Source organism: Temnothorax nylanderi, unplaced genomic scaffold (assembly GCF_030848795.1).
Source record: "Temnothorax nylanderi isolate EJ_2023f unplaced genomic scaffold, tnyl_v1.0 TNYL_tig0072_pilon, whole genome shotgun sequence".
In the NCBI taxonomy this organism is placed as follows: Eukaryota; Metazoa; Arthropoda; class Insecta; order Hymenoptera; family Formicidae; genus Temnothorax; species Temnothorax nylanderi.
Window position 1 is genome coordinate 275,042 of NW_027249134.1, and position 25,050 is coordinate 300,091.

General features: G+C 45.3%; 1 protein-coding gene across 1 annotated transcript in view; it reads right to left on the bottom strand.

Moving 5' to 3' along the window:
- Nucleotides 1-25,050, bottom strand: part of Su(tpl) (Suppressor of Triplolethal) — a 79,545-nt gene that overhangs the window by 30,847 nt on the left and 23,648 nt on the right. The window lies entirely within an intron of this gene.

Below are 25,050 nucleotides of genomic sequence, written 5' to 3' on the forward strand. Positions count from 1 at the left end.
ACTTCGCGTTATCATCGTGAATATAATATTCGTGTTAAAAGGATTAAATAAATTCGACATTCGGCGACATTGGGACAATGGCGCGGAGTAAAAAATGCGTCATTTTTATCGAAGATCCATCCTCACGAAAACAGCAACGAAAACAACAACTGCGACGCGCGCATCGGAGAATACATTAATCGTTCGAACAAACACGATAAGATTCGCTCGAGGATAAATCTGAATCGAGTCGTGTGTTACCGTACTCCGTCGTATTCTCGACGGAGGAGTCTTTACATACACGTCCGACGGCCCCTTTGAGCGTGTATGAGTGCAAATCGACCGTGTGCGCGAGCGCATTAGCGCGAGTGTATACGCGCGTCCTTCGGAGGCCCCCCCTGCCTGTCGCTAACGTTTGCCAAGCCGAGCGCAACGTTGACAGGGAAGAAGTAAATGCACGAAGGAAAGGCAGAGCCTGTGCGCGCTTTGCGCTGCAGCTCGTTACGAGAATTCATTAATCACCGAGAGGGACCGCGTAAAAAATTTTTCTAAAATCTCATACAATTAGGTAGAAAAACCTATTGCATTCGAGACGAGTAGATTGTGAATGGCTTCGTATCGTGGCAGCCTATGAATCACTTAAAAATAATAAAATGTTCACGCGCGATAAAGATAACGTGAAATATGTATATCGGCGTACAAGACAAACGCGTGCCGAACACGCGCGTCGATTGCAAAGTAATGCCATTGGTTTCTTCAACAAAAGTTCCGATTGCGAGATATCACGACAGAGCCCACAGCTTGATAATTCATGCACCGGTAACAATAAACGCGGACATGATTAAATGGCCGTGGCCGCTTTCGAAAATCCAAAAGAGTTGCAGGTGTCTCATATGCGATGTGTCATGTGTATGCGTGTGTGTATGAGTGAGTGAGTGAGAGAGAGAGAGAGAGAGAGAGAGAGAGAGAGAGAGAGAGAGAGAGAGAGAGAGAGAGAGAGAGAGAGAGAGAGAGAGAGAGAGAGAGAGAGAGAGAGAGAGAGAGAGAGAGAGAGAGAGAGAGAGAGAAAGAGGGAAGGAGGAGAGGAGAAAAAAAGAAAGAGAGAGAGAGATCGGACCCCATGAGGACGGCTTCGCGAAACAAGTTGATGCGTCATGGGGAAACACGTGAATGTGCATAGGGAGAGGCGGAGGGAGAGATGTTCGGGGAAAAAAGAAATAAAAAATGGAAAAAGACCTGGAGACGCACGCGCGATACGCTGCCAAGGTAAAGAAAGTGAATTTCCGTTTTCACGGCGTTCCACGTAAGGCATCGGCCCGAGAGCCGGAAGTAGTTACGATCGGATTTCTCATTGGCGAACGCGGAGAGCCCCGGCGGTGGATACAAGTTGCCATCTATCACGGCTAACGACCACCGGCAGAAGCCGATCCATCTCCGATATACCGCCAGGGAATCTCGAATCCTTTATGCAGCCGCCTCTTCTTTGACGACGACGACGACGACGACGACGACGACGACGACGTTTATTTCGCACGTCGTCAATAGAAGATTCCCTCGAGCTTCATTCTCCATCCGCGAAAGATTCCAAGTTTAAATCTTTAATTCTCATGGTTGGATTGCACGTGGATCCGATTAATTTCCTTCTTAAAATCCGAGACTTAAAAACGCGGCGAATAAATTGTTAATTGAGATTAGCGCAATGACCAATTAATGCCCGATTTGTACATCGGAGAGAATTTATACAGGCTACCGATTTTATTATCCCACGGATTCTTGACCTCTTCTCCCCGACGAAGGTAAGGTCGCGATTACGCGGGCAACGTGCCCGCGAGTTATTTCACTCGACCCAAGTTTCTCCTCCACGGTTTTCATCATTGCGCGCATCCGTGCCGGTTTCTGCCGCGACGCAATGCGACTCGCGCGTAGCAATTCATGCGCGGCGAATTATTACGTTCGCGTATTGCCCGCGTACGGTTAGCTCTCCGTCGACGGCGACGGTGCGCAACCCTGCCTTCGATTCCCCGACTCCCCCGCGTGTCCCGCATCTTTCCTTCTCCCCTACCTCCACCCCTCCCCTCTGCCAGACTCTCCGTCGGTGTTCGTTCTTATTATTATCCACCGCGCAACAACGGTTGCGCAACGTCTTTTATTAGCCGACTACTCGCCGGGGCGATCGCGAAATCGCCTGATCGTTTGCTCGCTCAAACGTTGTTTTCGGCTGTATCGTATCGCTTGCGCGCGCACACGCGCGTAAACACGCACGCACGCGTGAACGAAAATAAACGCTTTTGTCACCCATGGAGACAATAGATTGTTTCGAAGAAATCAGCAAAACGCTGATTTCTTGAAAATGTCATTAAGAGATAAAGCAATATAATCTATCTTTATAAGCGAGACATAGTCTCTTTCCTAATATTCACTTAAAGGAAGAAAGTCATCAGTTATACCGCTGACGTCGATGGATCAATTAGCGACCGGAACAACGTGTCATTTTTGCGTCACCGTCGACAAAACGTTATCACCGCTCGGACGCACGCACAAGTTATTGCATAACGCAGGCACGGCGGGTAATGTCTACGTCTCCGATTACTTAGTTTCTCGCTAGTCACATTACGTCAGTGACGATCCAGGAAACGCGCGTGCGAGCTCCTCGAAATATCCCCGAATTATTAATTTGTTTATTGGCAACGATGACGGTCTTGGCGCGCGACGCGAACGCGAGTCGGAACGACTCGGTCTCGGCTCGTTAACGAGCCGATAATTTGCGATATCGCGGGTTACGTGACCATCGGATCCGATTCGTTGGAAATCCAGATGCGCGGGTCATCACCGAGTCGTCACGCGTTTTCCGCGATGATGCTGCCGGATCGGAAAAAAGATCTCTTCTCCGCGACGCCTCGAGCAAGGAAAAAAAATTGACATCGGAGGCATCACTCGGAAGAGAGACCTTGAGAGGACCGATCTGGTAGTAGGGTGACACACTCGTGTGCATCTCTGCGTAGGATGAGATCACGTGCCGTGATCTTGCCGTTTGCGGAGGTATATGTTTCACGAGGCTCTCCTCGCCTCTTTCGGACATCTCCGCGAGATTACCTCCCGAAGAAGGGGCCTTGCGATCCCGCGATTCGTTTCGCGCTATACGAAGGCGTATACACGTGCCTTCCGCGCGAATTAGACGATCCGTATACATAGGCACGTGCTTTTCCTTTCTTGTCTCTTGAAAGGACAATGTCCCGGAACTTGTGTATTACTCTTCTTCGCGAAGAGGATAGAAAGAAGGAGGAAGAAGAGAATGATGACGACAATGACGATGACGATGACGATGACGATGACGATACTGATGATGACAATGATGACGATAGCAATGATTATTGTCTATCACGAGAACTACGTCATTTCGTAGCTGAATTCCGCCAATCTAGGGTGACTAGGCGCACGAGACGACTTTTTCAAAGTCGTTAGCCACGCGTGCACGTAGCACGAAAGCTTTCTCCTTCTCTTTCCGCGTGCACCTGACCTGGCGCGCGGTCAACGCGCGTCCTCCACCCTTTTATCTCTTTCCTTCTTTCACTTTAAGACCATTCGTTCTCTCTCTCTCTCTCTCTCGTCGTGTCTCGCATCGCCAGCGTAATGATATATAGACGTCTCTTTCTCTCTCTTTGTCTGTCTCTTTCTCGATGTCCCTAAAGCGGGCGAGAAGAGCGCGGAGCGCATCGCACTCCGGAGCCAGTCGTCGGAGTGGCTGATTCTAGCAGCTCGCCTCCACCTTATATATCCGCGAGGCTCGATCACGTGGCCCGTGCCCTGCGTCCCCACCGACCCCCTTGCGCTGCCGCGGCACACGGCTACATACATGCCACGCTCCTCGAGCCGCTTCGGAGGCTCGACGCGTAGCGGTAGCCGTGTCGTCGTAACACGTATAGGCAGGGCTCGGAGAGGACAAACAGAGAGAAGCCGCCTTGTCGAGGTTAAAGAGCGCTTGCGCGCACGCACGTATACACGCGCGCAACGCGAGCATTCATATACACGCCGCAAAAGCCAAGCGGCCCAGCCTGAGCGCTAGAGAAGCGCATTACGCGGACACAATGCGGCGTCGCGTATCTCTTCAAGTCCTCGTAAATCGCGCGGTGATTCGCGAAAGTGGTGTGGACACGCGACGGGACCTATGTACACGATGCCCACCGCCGGTATGCGAATAAAACGTAACGAGATATCATGGGGACCGCAGCTACGCAACGAAAGCTACAGCTCGCGACAAGGGGAATGGCCAATGTCTCGTACCCGCTGCGCCACGGAGAGATAAAACGATGAGAGTTTTGCGTTTCTCCTTCTACTTTCGAATCGTAGGAATCGGCAACTCCTCGTGCTGGGCACACTTGTATGTTCAAGCGAGATTTCGATTGACGCGAAGTTATCGTTTCTCGCGTTATGCCATCCCCACCAAGAAACCTCCGCTCCTTCCCAGTCACCGGCCGTGTAACCATTTTTGGAGCGCGGCGCAAATTCCTGCTGAATTCCCACCGATATCCCAACACATTCTTCCTCAAAGATGTTTCTATTAATAAAGTTAAATACACGAGAAATTATCATCGTACATGGGTTCTCGTACCGGAAAAAATCAATGCCTGTGTAGATACGTTTATGAATACGTTTATGTCGTAACAAAGAATCATTCATTACAGCATGTTCTTAATCGGTAATCAAGGTAATAACCGAGTATCAATGAGCAACGATGAAGTTTGCGATTAACGTCGACTGACGGCTGCCACGAGGTTTGAAGGGTTAAAAGAGGGAACGAAGAGAGGTGAGAGAGAGAGAGAGAGAGAGAGAGAGAGAGAGCCGAAAGGCATGTTCGCCGTCGAGATGTGCCGTGAAGTGGGTTCGGGTTACTTCGTAAACGACCTTCTTAAAGACGGGTCGAGGAGGCGCGGACCGTTGCGATAGTAACCTACATAGCGACGGCGGCGGACAGCAGCAGGCTCATCGAGAGCCGCTTAGACTTGTTTGCGAGGAAAGACGGCAGGAAGACGAGGACGAGAACGAGAGGACGCACGACTAGATCTCTACGACGTCGGAGTTACTATTATGAATATTACGCGGATGGATCTTCGTAGACCATGTGTGACCGAGGTGACGCTTCTCCTCCTCCTCACTCCCTCCCCCTCCCCCCCCGCCGTCCCCCGTCACTCTTCACGCGATTATACCATCGCTCGTGCTCGATGAACCGTGCCCAGAAGGAGAAGCGGGCGTTTCTCGACTACCGTGGACGCGACCTACTGGTCTTGAAACGCGTCATTATGCGTTATAAAACGACGGTGCGCCGTAGCCGGCGATTACGCCGCAGGAACGCCGGATTCGCTCTCTTCCTATTGCAACGCGCGCGGCCGACGTGATAGTCGCGTTTTCGTAACAGGCATGGAGACTCGCGAAGAAAAAGAGAGCCGTCGTCGCTCTCGAAGTCGTGCTGCTGCTGCACGCCTAGCAATAACATCCATGTATGTTGGCCGTAGACATTTTCATCTTTAGTTTCATTAGAATGAGCATAAAACCCAAAGACATCGAAGAAGACCTTGAGAATGTTATATCTTATGTTAAGGTTCTTGAACAAGAACTTGATTTGATATCGCGGGTACGATCAAAATTTAAATAAATGTCATCGTTTTTTTTAAATGCACTTTACTTTATTATCTTCTATAATATCAAATGAGATAACGGGAGAGGAAAGTGTGCAATATTGTTTAACGATACTGGAAACAACGCTCTTTAACCACCTTGTCGAAAATCTGTTCAGTTCGCATCAAGAGGCGGTAGCTACATGTCTTATCGATCGAGCTATAATTACAGCTGATGTGAAGTAATGAAGATAAACACGTGTGCACTTTGTACGCTGTCACGTAAAAATTCGCGGGATTATGCCTTCGTTCATCTCTCTCTTTCGCTTTATTTCTAATCATCCATCTAATTATGTCTATACATTCAATAAACACGATTTATCGCTCTCATCGTCGCGTTTGAAAGCTGAGCTCTAAAAGTATCAGATTTAAATAACTGTGAACGCGACGGCGCGGCTGCCGACAGTCCTCTCAGACTCAACAATATTGCCCTTCATCGCGATGTTCGTTTAACTGTAGCACTAACAAGTGCTCCTCAAGCTGAGCGATTAACTGAAGATAAGCTTATTGAAGTTATCGAACGATATCAAATTTCTTTGCGCGTGTAACCGACAACCGATAAATAAATTTGAGAGCTGAACGAATAATTTGTATCTGAATTATTTTCTCGTTACTCGCGACTCATTTCTCTTCGTCTGCATTTAGCAAGAGACGGAGTGGACTGCGAAGTTTAGGGTTAAAGCGATAACTTCTCGTCGTCGGATTTATAAAGAGTCATACATCAACTCCGGCTATCACAATAAACAACTCCCGCGAGGGAAAATAATTTGGCCGCGTTTAGAGGAAAGGTTCCACTGATTCGCGTCAAGAAGCCGTCAAGAGGATGGGACGAGGATACGTAGGCGTCCGGTTGAAAGCCGCGAGAAAGAACATTGTTTGTATTACGTTCATCGTACGACCTATGACGTCACTGTCACTGATATTGCAATCCTTCTGTAGAGAGAGGTCGCGACGTTGTTTTTGAAAAATATCCTTCAACGCCGTCCATTACGCGAGAAATTCGTAATCGGTGAATCGAATCGGACGTGATGCGGGCCAATAATTGAAGAGCAACGACATTACGTTGCGACCGGCGCGCGGCGGCTTTCTCCGCCTTTTCGGGAAAGCTGTACGTCGCAAATTTCGGACGTACGATTTCTAAAATTTGCAAACCAGCTTATATAAGGGGGCCCGATCTCCATTTCGTAACAATGTTTAGGTAATGGCGTATCAATAAGTTATAAGACAACATTTATAAGTTGCACAAAGTATTGCGTCAAGTATATATACTTATATACGATTCGACATGAAGGACGCAGAGTTTTCAGGATCTGTCTATCGATAATTGACAGTGAGGGACAATCGCGCTAAAAGTGCCAGAGCGGTGATGGATCGTCAACGGAAAAGTGTCGCGCTTTGTTGGTGTGGTCGGTCCACAAGCCGGCGTTTATTTCCGTCGGTCATGCCGCTATTTCGGACCAGCGCCGCGGATCGAATATGCTTTTTCGTTCCGGTGCGTCGGGACCGGAGAACGATTCTCTCTGTCTCTCGCCCGCGCACATTTTCAGCGCGCTCGTTCGACGCACAAAAATACGGCCGAGTGAGAAAAGGTAGGAGGATACCGCGACGATCAGCTGTGTCGACCGACGTATAAATAATTCTCGGCCCACTTCTACACGGCGCGGCGCGGTGCGGCGCGCGAAGTACATCGCTAGCGAGGCTGATTATCGTCGCCGACGTCGCCGACGTCGTCGTGATTGTCGTTGTCGAGTCAATGCGTCTCGGAAAAAAAAGAAGGCGAAGAATGGAGAAAGAGGAGAAGGAGAGAGAGAGAGTTATTTAATGCTCCGTTGGAGCTCGGTTGTGGAGCGTTTACTCCGGAGAATTTCCCTTTACGGAATAATGGATACACGAGAGTAATTGTGTTCTCTCCGCTTCTTTCCCTCTCTCGTTAAAAAACACACGGGAGACGAGAGAGAGAAAACGAGAAAGCCCGCCCTCCGAAGATTGTACCCGAATTCGTAATTGGCGCGGCTACAGCGGACACGCAACGTTAATCCGCATGCGGCACGAGTGAACTTCGATTCTCATTTTGTTCGGCACTTCGAAACTTTGTCTCGAGAGACAACGAAGCACGATCCGATCCGAAACCCGCGCGCGATATCTCTTCCCCGCCGTAATTTTCCCTTCTCGATCGATCGCTCTCTCGAAATCGGCACGAAGCGCCGCGATTAAGTTATCGGCGGCGTACCCTCTGGTCGTTAACGAGAATGCATTTTATACGGAAGAATGCAATCACGATACGAGTAGAAGAGAAGAGAGTTGGGAGATAAAGATAAACAGAGTGTGAGAGTGAGTGAGTGAAAGAGAGAGAGAGAGAGAGAGAGAGAGAGAGAGAGAGAGAGAGAGAGAGAGAGAGAGAGAGAGAGAGAGAGAGAGAGAGAGAGAGGCTCGCATCGACAGTATAGAATAGAGAAACGCGTGTTATACTTCATCGGCGTTACGTCAATCATCTAACATATCATTCCTATACGTTCGTTTGTGAAGAATAATAATAGCCGTAAACCTGCTTTCGCCGCAATCGATCGCTCACATCGTCAAGATTCGCCATCGCGAATATTCCGGGTTTTTCCTTCGTTCCCTCTCACGCACATTCTCTCGGTCCCGTTGCTACTCGCGGTCAATCTGTCAGTCGGTTTCTCGAGACGTGATAGAGTGGCGATAACATGCGATCCGCGACGTTGCGATTTATTACATAAAGGGGCGCGTTGCATTATTTACGAAAGCACATTTGCATCGCGCTGAAGCCTCTCTGACATTCCTCGTGGCGGCGGAGGCTGGAGTAATCGGAAGGAAAGTCGGCTACGATAAAAGTCGACCACCTGAGAACCTCGATGTCAAACGACGAGGAATCGGCGACACGGAGAGAGAGGGAGGGAGGGGGGGGGGCAATGATGAATATCAGTGAAATTGCATTCTAACGTTCCCTTATTGCCGGCGATGGCAAATGAGGGGAAATCCTCACTTGTTTATTAAGACGAAAGAGCGTTAATCGTGGAAGCGCCTGTACGATTGTACACGTATAGGGTGCGAGAGAAAGAGGATAATGCGAGAGCACCGCACTCTCGCCTTACGCATTCGCATGCGTTCCGCGTAAGCGCAGCTCATTTTTCCGATCCGGGATCGCCGTAAATAAATTTCACTTGTAGCGTCGAGCACGACGGATGTATAAATCCGACGGTGAGACACGTACGGAATCGTTATCCCGGCGAATCGTCGTCCGATCGATGGCGGATTAGCGTCACTTGTTAATACGCGAAAAGGGGAACAGGGAGAAGTCATTTACTCGCGTAAGAAGCCGCGTTCGATAGCGACGAGACAGCGGCGGTGGCGGCGACAAGGAGGAGAGACCGAAGGAAATTCGTGTATGGGGAACAACGGTATAGCGAGCTCCATTCAGTGTAAAGCCAAGCGAGGTAACGGTTTCCGGGCAAGGATGTGGCACAGCCTACATACCTTCGATATGAAGTAGGAGAAGGAGGTAGCAAGGCAGAACGAGACGTCGCGGCGGATCGACGAAGAGAGAGATGGAAGGAGAAAGAGAAAAGCCGCAGGCGAGAGACGAGAGGAAGAGGGACAAGATCGTCGTCGGATAGTAGATAGAAACGCAATTCTGTTCGTCCGCTTCCACTCGCTACTTTGCTAGTAGTCTGGCGCAAATGTACTCCGCGAATCGAAACCGCTGTCGAGTTTCCCGTGGGACGTACGAGTATGTGTGCTCCGTACAACCCAGTCTATTCCATCACACACATACGTATTTAGGTACATTTGCGAGTACGGTATTGATAATATCAATACTATAGCGATAATACTGGAGAATTCCTGGCGAAACATCAAGATATCGCATAAAGCTTGCCTGCCTTTAATAAACATCGAATGATCCTGCAATTCGCTTTTATTAATAAACTGGCCTTACAATTTTGCCTTATGTTACGATACACTTTTTCGTTAAGTGTCCTCGAATTGGTTTTTTCTTTTTCGATAAGAAAAGAGAGAATATCGAGAGGATTAATTTACTCAGAGAAACTCTCCGATAAAGAGATCGTTACAGGCCGGTTCGCTCGTGGTGAGTATTGGTCGCGAGATACAAGATTGGGTTTTTTTTTTCATGGTGGCGATCGTTAAATTCGTTCGTTCTGGCGGTCGAAGGACCGCCGGCGAGCGCATTATACAAGAACACTTTCGCCGACGTGCTTGCTTTTACCTCCTGCCGATCTAAAAGTGCGTGGAGATTCCCCTCCGTTTTCCTCCCGAGGAGGAGACACCTGAGAAGCCGAACGTAGTTATGCCCCTTCTACCAAGTCTCCTCTCTCTCTCTCTCTCTTTCTTTTCCGCGCTCGTTCCTCCTGCCTCTGCTTCTCTATCCCTCCTGTTGGCTCCTGAAGAATCCGGATCTACGCCTCAAGGTTTACATAAAGGAGCTTGGGACGAGGCTCTCGTCTTTCTCCGTTTATAATGATCGGCCTGGTTGTCCTCGCAGATTTTCCGTCGTGTCTCGTTTTAATCCATCAACAAAAAAATTCAGAACACGATCCGATGCGCAAAGTAAAAGAGATAATTCCTGTTAATAACGCTGAGAAGTTTCGAAAAACTTTTACGAATTATCGTATGAAACTAATCCATATAAAATATTTAAAGTTTTCTATTAGTAAATAAATTCCACTGAGAAAGAGAATTGAGAACGACGAGAGATGACTTTACGAGGAGCATTCTCAATGGCGCATGATGAGAGACGAGCATGTAATTAAATATTTTTCCAGACTCGTTGCTGAAATATCCGAGTATCTCGGACGAACCGCGCGATCTCGTCTCGATCGTGACGGGAACGAGAAATCTCTTCGGCGTGTTTCGACATCGCGCGTTGCCCGGCGGCGGTAACACCTGTGCCGCCGCGCCGTCGCTCTTTTCTCACGTGAAAATAAGATCGGATGTCCCTTTCTGGCGATCCACTTAATTGACTCGTTGGGCGATTTTGCGCCCTTCGTTAAGCCACTTGGAAGCGCGCGCGCGCGGCTCACGTTATTAACAGGAATTATCTTAATGTTTGTTCAGCAAGTTTAACGAAGCGGTCGACTTCTCGGCCGATGCCGGTGAACGTGGGGAATCGATCGCATTCGGCCGGCGATAAACAACGCCGAATACGTTTCAATTCTCGAGCGGTATTTTTCATCCAAGTGTTCAAGCGCGCGACGCATTTATCGAGGGGGTCACAGTATATTGACCCTCTGTTTTAAGAAAATAAGAGAGCGGCTCGTTTTCGCGGCTCGTCTCCCGAAATAGGGCGATAACATTCTCGGATTCGCCATTGTAAATAACCCGATATCCGATTATATAAACAGCTATTATCAATCCGCAAACAATGGAGTTACCTGAATCACAAGAAATGCTCACAGTCTCTCGAGATCATCGAAGTTATCACTCTCTATATTTAGCAATGATACTTTATCTTCGATACCTGGTAAGATACTATCGAACAAAAAAATCTTCACGTACTCTTTTTACATATTATCTGCATTAATTTTCGATCAAAAAAATATCCTATTAATTTTCAATGACACGAAAATTTATCACACATGTTAGCTGTGTTATTTCTGTCGATGCACCGAGCTTTTCCTACGAGGTTTCCTACGTCAGTCTGCCGGTCTATCTGGAGCACAGCGGTCGGTAAAAAGTCGGGCGCCTTGTAGGCACTGGTAAGGAAGTACGTCAGGCCCAGTTAAAAGAAAAAGGTGACGACGGCGGCGGCGGCGGCGGCGGCGGTGGCGGATCGAGTCTAGCCAGCGTTAATACGGTCGAGGTGAGACGAATTCCCTGGCACGAAACGAAAGCCATGTTCTGTTGTTCGCTGCCAGAGGAAAAATTAACTTTTTCGGTTGCCGCTGCCGATGGCAAAGGTCGTCGTGATAATAGAACGTTATTACGAAACGGCGGCAATTTCCGCCGCGCCGAAATTTACACGGACTTAGCGCGAGATAAAATTCTCTAATTCGCGTATCAGCAAAATATTTACCAAAGTTACCGGCTGGTAGTCTTTAGATAATTTTAAATCATATCCACGATACTTATAATTTACATTTAAATGAAGATATGTAGGTACAGTCGAATAAGTTGCGCGATAAAAAATTGCGTTATCAGACTGAGACGTATAGAAGACGATATCCTGTTTCGCGGTAATGTCTTAAGTAAATCGTGAATATTATACGCCTTCAAGAGTAATTGGCGCGCGTTTAATTAGGTATTATATCTGTCGGTGCTGCGCCGACTTCGCTTCTCTTCTCTTAATTACCTCGAATTATCGCGTCAATCGTTCTCTTACTGTTTCGTTGCAATTATTTAATCGACCGGCTGACCGTGGCGAGAGACCGTTCGCTCGTACTTTGTCAGGATAACTTCGGGAGACCGTGATTCACTGCCGTTTCAGGCTCATCGATAAATCTCGCAGAACTTATCAACGTGACATGCGAATATGATATCGTCGAAAATGATACGTGACAGTGACACCATATCGCGCGAAATGCTGGAAGCGCTGGTTTGATTTTGCACAATCGCGCGACTGTTTGACGTTAACGCCTCGCCATTGACGATTGTTGTTGTTCGCGGCACGTATATTTCGCCGCGTCAGCAACTCGTCGCGTAATTAATGTGTGCGAAATTATGATACGCATTCAATAAACAAAACAGCAGCACCGTATTATTTTTCGTAAAATTAAAAACTTAATTGCGACAAACGATGATGAAATACCGAATTCCCGGCTAAGAAAACGATCGTTTCGCAACAGGTCCTAAAAAAAAAACGCAGCAACTTGTGTACGCATTCCAAATTGTAAATTTGAAATCAAATAAAAATTATGATTGAATATTGTGACTTGGGGGTCGTCACTTTATTTTTAAAATCCACAACCGTAACGCGATCGCGATTTCAAGGCGCGATAACACGGCCGTTGCAAATAAAGCAACTGCAGTACACGTAATATTGCAGATCGTGCACACGGTTACGCACGTTTTCGCAAACATTGCGCAAATTAAATGGCACGTGCGCTAATTCTCCTTGTCAGGGGAATCACCGTACGTCAAAGAAAATGAGTAATCTTTGACAAGGGAACGAGATAGCTCGAGAATTCGTTACAAATAAATATGTATGAATAACTGATCTCGGTCACCGTGATTTTTAACCGTTTGTTGTTGCATTAGATCAACAATTAAACGCTAAACAGAATGAGCGTCAAATATTTCCACATTTGACATCGAACGAATAAAATTATTTGATATCGTTTTTAAAATCAAGCATGCTTACTTTTGAACACGCGAACTGTTATCCCAATATCCGCGAAGGATTTCTGCAATTCTCACCTATGTTGTAAATGGAGAAAATTCGAAACTCCGTGCCGTTATATGGGGAAGGAGACCGATGGGCTATTTTCTACCGAGACGGATAAGAGCGCGACGTCGTTCCTTCGCGCATCAATAAAAAAAAAAGGAGGGGAAATCCTCTCGCGTATTCCCCGCGAGAGTGATAAGATAAGCTGACCAAAGGATGAAGATTAGTCTTTATTTTTCCGGGTGATAACGCGTTCCCCGAGAGCGAAAGAATCCAGAGCGCGACATCCGGTATCCCGGTATGTTCCGGAACTTTGACCTACGCACCGTGTACGTGATATTTCACTCGCGGAAACGCGGTCGTCGCACCCTTAACTGATCGAAACGTTCATTTAATTAATTGGCTAATTAATTGTTTAATTAACCAATTGTAATGGAACGAAGTTAATGCGGCGGTCTGAAAACCAGATCGCTCTCGCATAGACATCGAATGTAAATTAATTCAAATATACAGAATGCGGCACCGCGTACAGCCAGTTCATATCAGTTTATGTAATTGTAACAGCGGTTCGAATTCTTCAATAAATAAACACATCGACAGATATCGCCGATAGCGTGCGAACTATAGCGATCGTCCGGTCATAGTCCGTGCGAAATAACTCTGTCCCGACGGTAACGGAGTGAAAGTTATTCGTCACTAATGAATTCGTAATTTCAGTAAGTACACCGTCGTCGTCGCTTGAGATCTGAGCGCGTATCGATGAAGAAAGAGAGGCCGGAGAACGGACGGGATAGAATAGCACGAAGGAGAACAAGAGAGAGACACGCAGAGAGAGAGAGAGAAAGAGCGTGAGAGGCGTGACGTGCGGGGGGAAAGAGAGAAAAAGTATAGCATTATGCGGAGAGTGCACAGGCACGCGCGCGTGCGAACGATCGCAGCAGTTCGCCGTTGCGCTCGCACGATCGCGCCCGGAATTTCCGTCCTAAATCGCTCACACCGTCGCGGCTCGCTCGCGCGACCTTGCACGGATTTCACTCGAGGACTTCGAAAGCGAGACGCGATTCCTCCGCCGTCATCCTCGAAAAAGAATACAGCAAAGAAATATGTATCTTATGTAGTGTAGAACTTGTAAAAATCTTCTGCAATCGTGATTCCCTCTATAATTAGAAAACAGTGTGACTTTCTGTTAACGAATTCACGACGTAATTACTATTATTGTTCCTTAAATTTCAGTGCCTTGAAATAATATTTTACAAAAATGCGAATAAATAATTATAAGCTGGTTAATTTTTATAAAACAGGAACTCGATGATCGATGAAAATGTAGTCGGTGCGAGACTCACGAGAGGCGGATGTTTATCTAGGTTTATCTGGAATGTCGCTTTTTAAAAACAGATATATATATGTCGATACGTGTATTTATGTATGCATATATATGTGTGTGTGCGAAGACGATTTAGAAGCTCGATGATTGCGCCAGGAAGTAACGAGATTCTCCGTGAGCCTGACAAGCAGATCGCGTCTTCGAACGAGGACTACATATTTTCTGATTTAATTAACGTAACGGAACGTACGGGAACGTCCAAGGTCGAAATAAACTGTATGTCTTCAATTTCCATGTGTATTTTTTCCACGCTTTCATCATACGGTTTGTTGAAACTACTGGGTATATCTAGGCGCGCAAACATCGATAAACTGAAATCATGAGAAACTCGAATATAGAAGCTAACACATCTATTTTATTGATAATTCTCCTAAATTCTCCCACACCTATCTATAGTCTTGTTTTCTACTCAATTTTTCACGAGAGTGTAATATATAGTCTCGAACCAGACTGCATTATTATTCAGAGCTATTAACATTTCTCTTTTATTCAAATGTATTAACTCGCAGACTTCTCTCTGGGATATGCATACCCTTCGCGTGATATAGCGAGACATTGAAATGGGAAACTATTTGTTTCCCATAGTTCGCGCGTAGTGTATAGCTCGCATGAGAAAAAGTTGGCGTAAGCATCGCGAAAGGCGGAGAAACCGCGCGTGGACGTAATTTTCAAAGCCGAAGCTCGCTCGAAACCGGTACGTGTGGTATATTCGCATTCACGTGTCTTTTCCTATCCCAGCCTGCCCGCTACGGTACGAAGGAACGCGTCAGTCGCCGTGGGGAATCCAAAACCACACGGTGATACTACTTCCGGCCTTTACACGGTCCTTACGTTCCCCTGAAAACTCGTTTGCGTTGGGCTTCGCGTGCACGACTTACGTCGAACACCTGGATGTGTTACACGCGGCAGCTATCGGATCCACGAGTGGAAGCGAGGCGATAGCCTAACGATCGCGGCTCAGCGATCCGCGTAAACCGCGATCGACTTAATAAAAAATACGAGAGGCCTGTACAAAGTGCCTCGCGTTTACCGGCGTTAGATTTTCAGCGCAAATCTTTGAAAACACTAGCAATATCTATACAAATGTCAATTTAAATTTAAATTTATTATCAGGATTTTAATAATAAACTAATATTCTGCCTAAAGAATTGCAATTGTAAATATATTAAAGTAGAAATAATATTCTAACAATAAGATTAAACAGATTGTCAACGTATGCGATTATTTATCGAGAGAAATACCGAGGGAGGCGAGAAGGCGTCAAATTTTCGCGTGACGATTGTACCTATATGTTTCTCGCGCGGATTGGAGAAATTTGTGCAAAATTATTTAGGTAATAATCGCGCGGCAAAGGGAGAGAAAGAGCGTGGAGGAAAAGGCAGCTGTGCAACATGATCTCTCCTGTATATATATATATATACACACGCGTGTTCGAGTCTCGCATGGAGAAGCGCGATCGATAAGCATAATTTATTCCCCTTTTACGTCCCCGTGTCCCCGATAATTAACTGCTACGCGATGTCCGCAGCCCCGTAGTGAGCTACGGTTTACCGTGGCGTGAGCGGCCGTTGCGACGCCACGGATGCTCACGTTTTTTCGAGAGGGCGGCGCCTTCCGAGTTTGCCGCAACGTCCACGAGAGCAAGCAAGAGAGCAGGCCCCGTATAATTAATTACACCGTCTCGTGATTAATGATTTTGTCTCGCTCGCCAGCGTACAACGCGTGCAATCTTCGTTATTGGTTTAGCGGCGCTTAATTGCCGGACCAAGATGGCTTAGAACTTAATGGGATATCGATACCCCTTTCCTCGTTAGAAATGTCAGGTACCGTAAGTTTACGTGTATAAAAATACAAGATGTACAAGCATATTCGATATTGTATACTCTCCATACATTTAAAATCTAAATACTAAGGTATTAGAACCGAATGTCGGGATTTTTGAACAGGTACCGCTACATTTTCATCAGACATTTGATTCTAACGGCACCGGCACCTACTAATTATCCGAAAATTTGTTCAACGGTATCGGCTGACGTAACGCAGCCGGTCTTGAGTTTCGCGTAGACCTCCGCACGTCCGAAGAACACTCTCATATTCGGATGTGCGCGATAGCATTAATTAATCAAAAGCACACGTAGCCGCTTGACAAAGTTTGAAATTTTATGAAGCAATTTTATATTTTCGGCCGCTCGTTATCGTCCGCGTTTATCGATAATGAACCTTCACGGTCGCCACACGTGCTACATAAATTCGACTTTATCGTCCTATCGCTGATAACAGCTATTATTATTGAGCGTTAATGCGTCGCAGATTCTACACAGAAATAATTTTGCATGTAGCCATGATGTACAATACGATTCGCATTTCACGAAATTTATTTGAATCAATTTCGGAGATACTTGAATTATTTAAATTCCCTCCATGAATATTATCCGGAAATTTAGAATAACTGTATAACGACCGGGCGTGTATCGCGGATACGAAGAGGGACGCGAAAGACGATGGAGAGGTAAAGTATTCATACTCTCGTGCGTTCAGGTGGAGTTCTCCACGGGGTTCTAATCGGGGGTGAAAAGCGGTAGATAGGAAACAGAGACGGGAAGTTACACGGAGGGGTGAAAATGCATGACGGAGAGATACCGAGCCAGGTGCATATTTCATGCGAAATCGTCCTCATGACAAAGACTCGCCGCGGGGCTTTTCTCTTTGATGAAAAGTCGCTCCGCTACCGCAAATCGCGGAGTAAATAAAAATAAAGGGGAATGCAGATACCATTTATAGTTGTACATAAATAATCAACCTGGCGCCAGTGTGAAAATAGCATAAATTAATAATTGTCGACGCATGTAACGTTGCGAATTGAAAAGACCGAGGAAGAGCTTAACCTAAAAAGTGACGAACAAATTTTGCGTATCGATATCTTTCTTCTTGATTAACAATATTCGATACCTGTTTACTTTCACAAAGTATCTATTTGCCACCTGCACTAGACTCGATCGTCAAAGTCATTCGACATTCTTAACTCGAGAGCTCGCTCTTTAATCCAACGTTGCGTTACGGGGTTTGAAATATATATTGCCATCGTGGCAGTGCAGGCATATTTTTAACATCGGAATAAGGAATGTACCGTTATACAGTCAACGCCGTGGCCGTTCCTTTTCCAAGGTGAGACGCACCATTTTCTACACACGAGCTACCCAAATGCAGGATATAAATCTAATTATAGTACCTATAATTGTCAGTTCGCTGCGGGATAATTCCTTAACGCGAAACGAGGCTTTAGTCGCCTTTAATTTATGTAGACTGCCGTTGCTAAGCCGTTTTGTTCCGCGTGTATTATATCTCTATACACACACACACATATATCTACATATATACAGATTGGCATTACACAGAAATTTAAGACTAAAGACAAGATATTAATTTATATTACTTTGAATCAATCTAGACTCATTTTAAATTTATTTACACTTCCTGTCCGATATAAAGTAGAATATAAATGCTCTTTGTGCGATATCGATATTAAAAGATTGCTGGTATACATAATTGTAATTTGATCGTGTATCCGCGATCGAGTATTCGCGTTTAAAGATTTTTCAGATACGATAGGCGACAAAGAAACGATGATCGATACGCACGGTCGAGAGGAACAAGTGGAAGTGAAATCGTGCGGCGGTTAAACCGCGAGTAACGCACGAATTCGCGCGCCGTAGCTTTGCGATGATATCTCCGCTGCGACGCGAGAAGCGAGTCGGTAATTTTCGATGTATACATCACACGGACGAAGGGGAATCCAGTTTTGCAGGTTTCAGATCCTTCGGTTTCACGTCGCGTTTAACCGTCTCCCATCACACGCGGCCGGAGTCCTATATATAAATATTGTACGAGACCGAGGCGACGAATTTAAAGACATTACTTTAAAAAAGTCTGCGTAACACCAGAACTAAAAATCCCGATGCAAGTCGTTCGCGCATACATGTATGGCCTTAAACGTAATTAATCTATTAACGTTCGAATTGGAAAAATAAAGAGAGGGACTTCGTGTGATAAATTATCGTGTGCACATACAAGAAGATAAATATTTTCTCATCTAAATCTGAAATATTGTATTTTTGCCTCTTGCATTTACGACAATATAACAGGTCGTCTTTTAGCCTTGCAATCCTTCTTTCTTTTGAGGAAGAAATTCCATAAGCCTAAAATATGTCAATACCTTGTTTCTGCAATTCGAAACTCCGGTCTCTCGGGATTTCCATGTGAATATATCTTATTATACAAGAATGACAGAACTTAAACCCGGGCAATCCGGACGAGCAGTGGCTCGTCATTTATCACCGAATAGGACATATTTTTAACAGGCTCTATTTTCTTTTCCTCGAAACGAAGGCTGCGAGACGTATTTCACGCCGGCGGCAATCGGCTGCGAAATAAGACGAGCCGAGAAGGAAACCAAGCCCGGCAAAAAGGTCTTCGGAACCAGTTTTGCTGGATACTTTGTAGCGTTTGCGTGTGCCCGAGCTGAAAAATTTTATTTGACGATTGGCCAATTGAGCCCCGGAGATCCCTCTTCTCGCGTCGCATCGATCTCTCTCGCCGTGATTTACTTTGACGTGGTAACAGAGATAAGGCGTCGGTCATAAGTGACATGCCATTTGCAACGAGTATCGTTAATGCGCAACAAATAACTGCAGCGCCTTATCCGCAGCGACTTATCTCGCGCCGCGATGCGGGGGCAGCGATAACGGGCCGGTCTTTATCTGCCGCGACGAGAGCGCGTTCGATTCAATCCTCTCGCGAGAGCCGGCGCGATATTTGCATAGCTGAATTACAAATCGCTCTTGTCTTACTGGAGCAATCGCATGCGAGGCGAGCGCGCGCAAATGCGCGTAAATGCGCATATAACGCCGATATGGTCGCGGACGTAACAAGCCACGTGAATGAAAGGCGTAAACGAGAGAAAATTAAAAAAAAAAAAGATGTCGAAGAGCGTAACACCCGCATATCGCGTGCGGTCGCCTACATACGCGCAAGGCCGCGACGATAAAGACGCACCTACATCGTGTCCTAGAACTATCCGTTCCTTTCATTCGGGGATTTGTTGCGCGTTAATTTCCAGTTAGTTTCTTCGCGACAAAGATTCCTAAATCTCTTGTGCTAGATAAAACGGTAATTAAATTTCGGAAACGAATGGACATTCTATAGACTTGTGCTCCGCGTTCAAAGTTCGTGCATATCTTAACATCAAGTTAAACATTAACGTTAACGTTTGTGTAATCCCGAAAGCGGAGTTGCAGTGACACGACGAGCCACTCTGGGTTTAAACTGTTGAATCGTATCCCCTATATTTTGATAAAAAAATTATATTTATGAACGGAACAAATATAAAAAAAATTGACTTTTGCGACATTTGTATTATGATAATTGTATTCAGTGGATATGTTAAATTTGATGCAACACCGAAATATGTAATTATAATTAAATTGAAGATATAATTATAATTAATTCATTGATTTAATAAAATTGGTATACCGCGTCATTATTATGTATATCTTCGTTTCATTACATTTTTTATTACATTTTTTTATTACGTTTTTACAGCCGGCGCTCTTGCGACACTGATGTTTTTGAACATTCTACCTCGAAATGCAATCGAGCAGAATTTAAACGGAGAAAAAGATTTCTTTTTCAGAGGTCATAGTTTTTTTCTCTCGTTTCGTCGTCTCGGATCGTCGTCGCCGGTGCTCGATTTCAACAATCTTTAAAAATAAATCGGTCGATTGCGTACCGTGTGCGCTGCGACACATATTGGTGGAGAAGCCGATGTATCGGTGAGTAAAGGTCATCTACGAAGGCATATGCACGTCGTCCTCGTCTCGCTGTTTTAATATCAACGCCGATACGCGATCCGCGCGCATTCGGTACATCAGGATAATCGGCGCATCTCAAGGCTCTCAGCGCTTATAGATCCAACGATTTTTAATACAGTATCGTCGAACAACATTCTACAATCGCGCCAACTTTTGCACACAGATACCGCTGGTATTCCTCTCGCTGACATATTCTGAATACAAATTAATCCGCGAAGTGGCAAAACCATTTTCGCGTTTTAAGTTTATAGCGTGTTCACAAAAATAATTACAAGCACGTCGGTAATTATCAAAGCGGCGATACTTATCTGAACGATATTAAGCCGTTATAGGCTAATTACAGGCGTATTACGATCTATTCTTCTACGATATCGCTTCATCTATGCGTGGCTGGCATGAAAGAGTGATTTCTACGCGTTACTTGTGCGAGGTCACATTCGACCTTCTGAATGCCGCGAGCGGGCGACCTTCGTTTTAGGGTTGCGTCGCGGTGCCCCGCTAGGATGATTTCAGGACGCGCGCGCGCTCGCTGCGCGTCCCACTTCTCATTATGATACTTAGATTCGACTACTAGAATGGCAAGTGGGTCACGCGTAAAAGTAACTGTTACGGCAGCGACGTTTCGTGTCAGTCGCGACTGACCGCGGCGCGATGCAATACCACCTTAAGCCGGAAAACCGTGTATTTACGTATATTTACGTGTTACACGCACGTGTTACATGTGCGCGCGGAACATATGTAAACGGGGCGGCTCGAAAAGAAAACGTTTACCGAGAATTAAGACAATAACGCGCGAAGGAACTTCCGCCTCGTAATTCGTCCCTGAAGGCAAAACGTCATCTGTCCTCTACTTTTTTTGACACATAAGTTAAAGGATTACGAAACGCTCCGATCATCGAGTTACCATTGGAGCATTACTTCGCATTTTGCTCGCTGGGTATTTAAACTAAACGGTCGTTACTTCAACGCTCAGACGTTATGTATCTTTCCAGAGATGCTGATTTTCAGCTTTAATCCGATACAATTCCACTCGCCCGGGAATATTATTGCAGGAAAAGAAACAACCGCATTCTACATTGTAAAAGTTTTTTTTTGCCACGTATAACGTAACGAGAGTTGACTCACGCCATTGCCTTGCGCACTTGTGCAATCGGTGAAAACAAAGTTTACAAAATCACCCATGATTGGATCGAATGTCTGATCGATCGCGCGGACATCGTGACGGAGAAATTTTCGAAACTCAAATAACGGTTTTAGACAGCTTAATTATCGTAAATGATAACCTTATTGAGAGGAGTATCGAAATATTGCACTAAATATTGAATAACGTATAAGTTCGTGCTCGTGTTTACTATAGAATAATTGAAAGTATACTGCATGTGTGTCCTATTAAATGCCAGAGTGCTTTCGAAGAAAATCGGAGTATTCGCGGTAGTGCTTTTTCGTACAGCGCGGAAATACCGGGAAAAGAGCGTTTTCCGAGTCTCTGTCTGAGCATATCCGTCTGATTGACGAATTCGCGGAATGCGCTCTTCCGTACTCTCCGAAGATTCCGCGTCGAGATAACGCTGGCAATAACGCCATTCCCGGGTAAAACCTACATATATACATACATACATATGTATATACAAGCGGGTGCTCTAAGAAACCGAGTGAAAGGCAACAATGTGAAGGCGAGCGTTCGCACGTACACACATATACACATAATAGACGATCGAGCACGTGCGCAACTATCGAACGCACACGAATCTGTGAAAAAAAAAAAAAAAAAAAAGATCGGCGCTATCGCGAAACCGTGTCTCATATAAATACAGAGACTCTCCGCGTTCATGATAAAATTACACGAGCAGGCAAGTGGCAAGATCCACGATCAAGAGAGAGAGAGAGAGAGAGAGAAGGGGGAGGGAGAGGGCGGATACACGACATGGCGCGATATATACGTGTCAAAGTCGTATGTTTCTACGTATCGGGGAGGCCCGATCGTCGATTGTCGCGCACGTATCGTGCCCGATCGTGCCGAGCATTGCTGCTACACATGAAATCGCATTGTGCATGCACACACACACGAACAATACACAGATGCACATCGCGCTGCGCCTGGCCTGCCTGCTGCACGATCCAGACGGGTGTTGTATAGAGAGAAGGCCCGAGCGGAGATCGGTTCTCCCTGAGTGCGTCAGTCGCGACAAGGACGTCCGCTAAACGGCGAATTATACTGGAATAATCGCTCCGCGTTCCTGGCACCCGTGGCCCCAGAACGGAAAATAAAGAAAGATGGAAAAGACGATCGAGACGTCGCGATTGTAGGTTGGGCCAATATCGACCAGATTTTCCTTTATTCGTAAAATGTCTACACGTTTACATGTATTACGATTAATCGAGGATCAATACAAGCTTATTGAAAAAATTGCAAATATTTTTCTTTTCCAAGAAAAAACAAATAGATCCAATTCAATCGTTAAGAAATGGGATGTTATAAGAGATTATCAGATATATAATAAACAAATAATAAATTACAATGACTATATTACTGAAATATTTTACTGTGGTGTTGAAAAATTACAGATATATATTCTACTGTGCTCCCCGAGGACTCGCGAAATGACGCTCGTGACGAGTCGTCCTTAAGAAATAAATTTCCAGACAACGAAATCGAATGTGGACCCTAAGGCATTATCTCACCATAGCTACTTGCGCAAAGGTCAACGGTGATGCATTGATCTTCAGGATCTTTAACAGTGGAAGACTGTCAAAGGTCAGAATGGAATAGAACGAGAATGTTGCATCTGAATGGTATGAATGGAGAAGTGAAGAGGAAAATAATGGCTTTTCGCCGATTACCCGAAAAATGTGAATGTATGAATGAATAAGAAAATTATTGGCCTGAAAATAATAACGCGAAGAAGAGTGAATAACGCAAGTCGAAAATTCCCAAGAGATTTTAAAATTCCAATTGCAGAATTTATTCTGCATCTCCGTGTACTTCCCCGATATGCTTATAAATTCAGTAACAGGAATTGTTTTCCACCGATGCAAGCCTCAAGGATTAATTGCGATATCGCAATTTGAGATTAATCACGTAGGTGATATTTATAAGAAGAAATCAACTCGAAGTTGTAGTTCTCAACGAATCCCAGATGAAGAAAAGTTAAACTGAAACGTTCTATCCTTCGATCCCTGTTTTTCCAATTGATGGAATCTGTTTTCTCGACATTGTTGGAATTGATGACAGATTCGAATTTGACTTCGTATGATCCATAATGCAGTCAAGCGATATATATAACGACGACCACACCCGAGAGCAAGGGGAAGCCGATGAAGGACGAGGAGAGCAGGTCAATTACCTCCAGATCACCGAGAGAGATTTCGTATCGACAATCAGCCGCTGCTGTCGTTAAGGAACGTCAGTGGCATATGGCAGTTACATGGTGCAGCACTCTTTTTAAGTATCGCCCAGCCCGAAGGCCGTTTTTTCGAGCGAGCATAAACAATCCATCGTAATGCGCGCCGACGGTTAAGATTTTATAAAAAGGATAAGAAGGTTGACTTCATCAACTGGAATCTTGGTTAAATTTAAGTCAAGATCTAACTGTGCGCACGACACAATGAATTAATTAGTTTTTTTTAGATTCTAGAGATAGAATATTTATATAACCGGTACTTTTAAGAAACATTAATGCCATATTATCAATTCAAAAATGTATGTCTAATTAACGTGGTTAAAAGTGTTTTCTTCCTCTCATAATGTATCTGATCTAATTAAGTTTTGAAGAGTGTTCCCGTTAATATGCTATGACTAATTTAAGATTTAATCGATACAAATTAAGCTAAATAAAACGATACGTGCGAAATAAGGTATATTTTTGAATGCATATTTTTTTATATCTTTCTACATGACAAAAGTATCAATATTTGCAGAGTTTAGGAAGGTTTAAGAGACTGATCTGCGGCGGCGGCGGCGAGAGAAAATGGTGTATAACCTTGCTCGGACGACCTCGATCGCCTTCACCGAGGAAACCTGCGGTGTGTAGAGCCGTGACGACACACGTATATACACACACATACACGTGGTCTTGCGACCGCTCGGCCGGCTGAGAGATCGAGCTCTTGACGTCGGCTGCGTATAGAGTCGCGCTGCCGTCGCGAGATCTTTTTCTTTAACGCGAGGTACATACACCCGATCTCATCATCATGACAACAAATATTGAAATGGACGAATAAAAATTTTATGTAATACGGGTATATAACAAGATACATCCATAAAATATAGGAAAAGTAAATTTTTTTCACTTTGCAGTCAAAGCTACGTAACATGAAGCAAAATATCGCTAAATAATTTAGTGATTGTTAGTCGTGTTGGTGAATTAAGAGGAAAACGCCGACGTGTGTCGACGAAGCATTCGCGTACACCTCTCACTCTCACTTTTTTTTTTCGCCGAAAGAAAATTTCACCGTTCTTCTCCCCTTCGCTCTACAGCTCCGCCCTACTCCGACAACATTGTACAGGATTTTAAGTAACCGGCGAAATCCGACGGTCCTTTTACCGCGGTTAATTTCGACCGCAGAAATTCCTGGGACGAATGTACAGATTGATTCATGGAGACCCGACTGCATACGATTAACTCGTCTCTACATCTTGCGATCGTAAGTTTGAAAAAAACTGTTTAATTGTGTATCATCGTGTGCTAACGTCACTCGCACTAAACAGCTAAATCGCTATTTAGTGCCTGTGACGTTAGCGCACGATGTTCAAGGAAACACGGTGGCTTACTTGCACGGTGGTAATGTAGT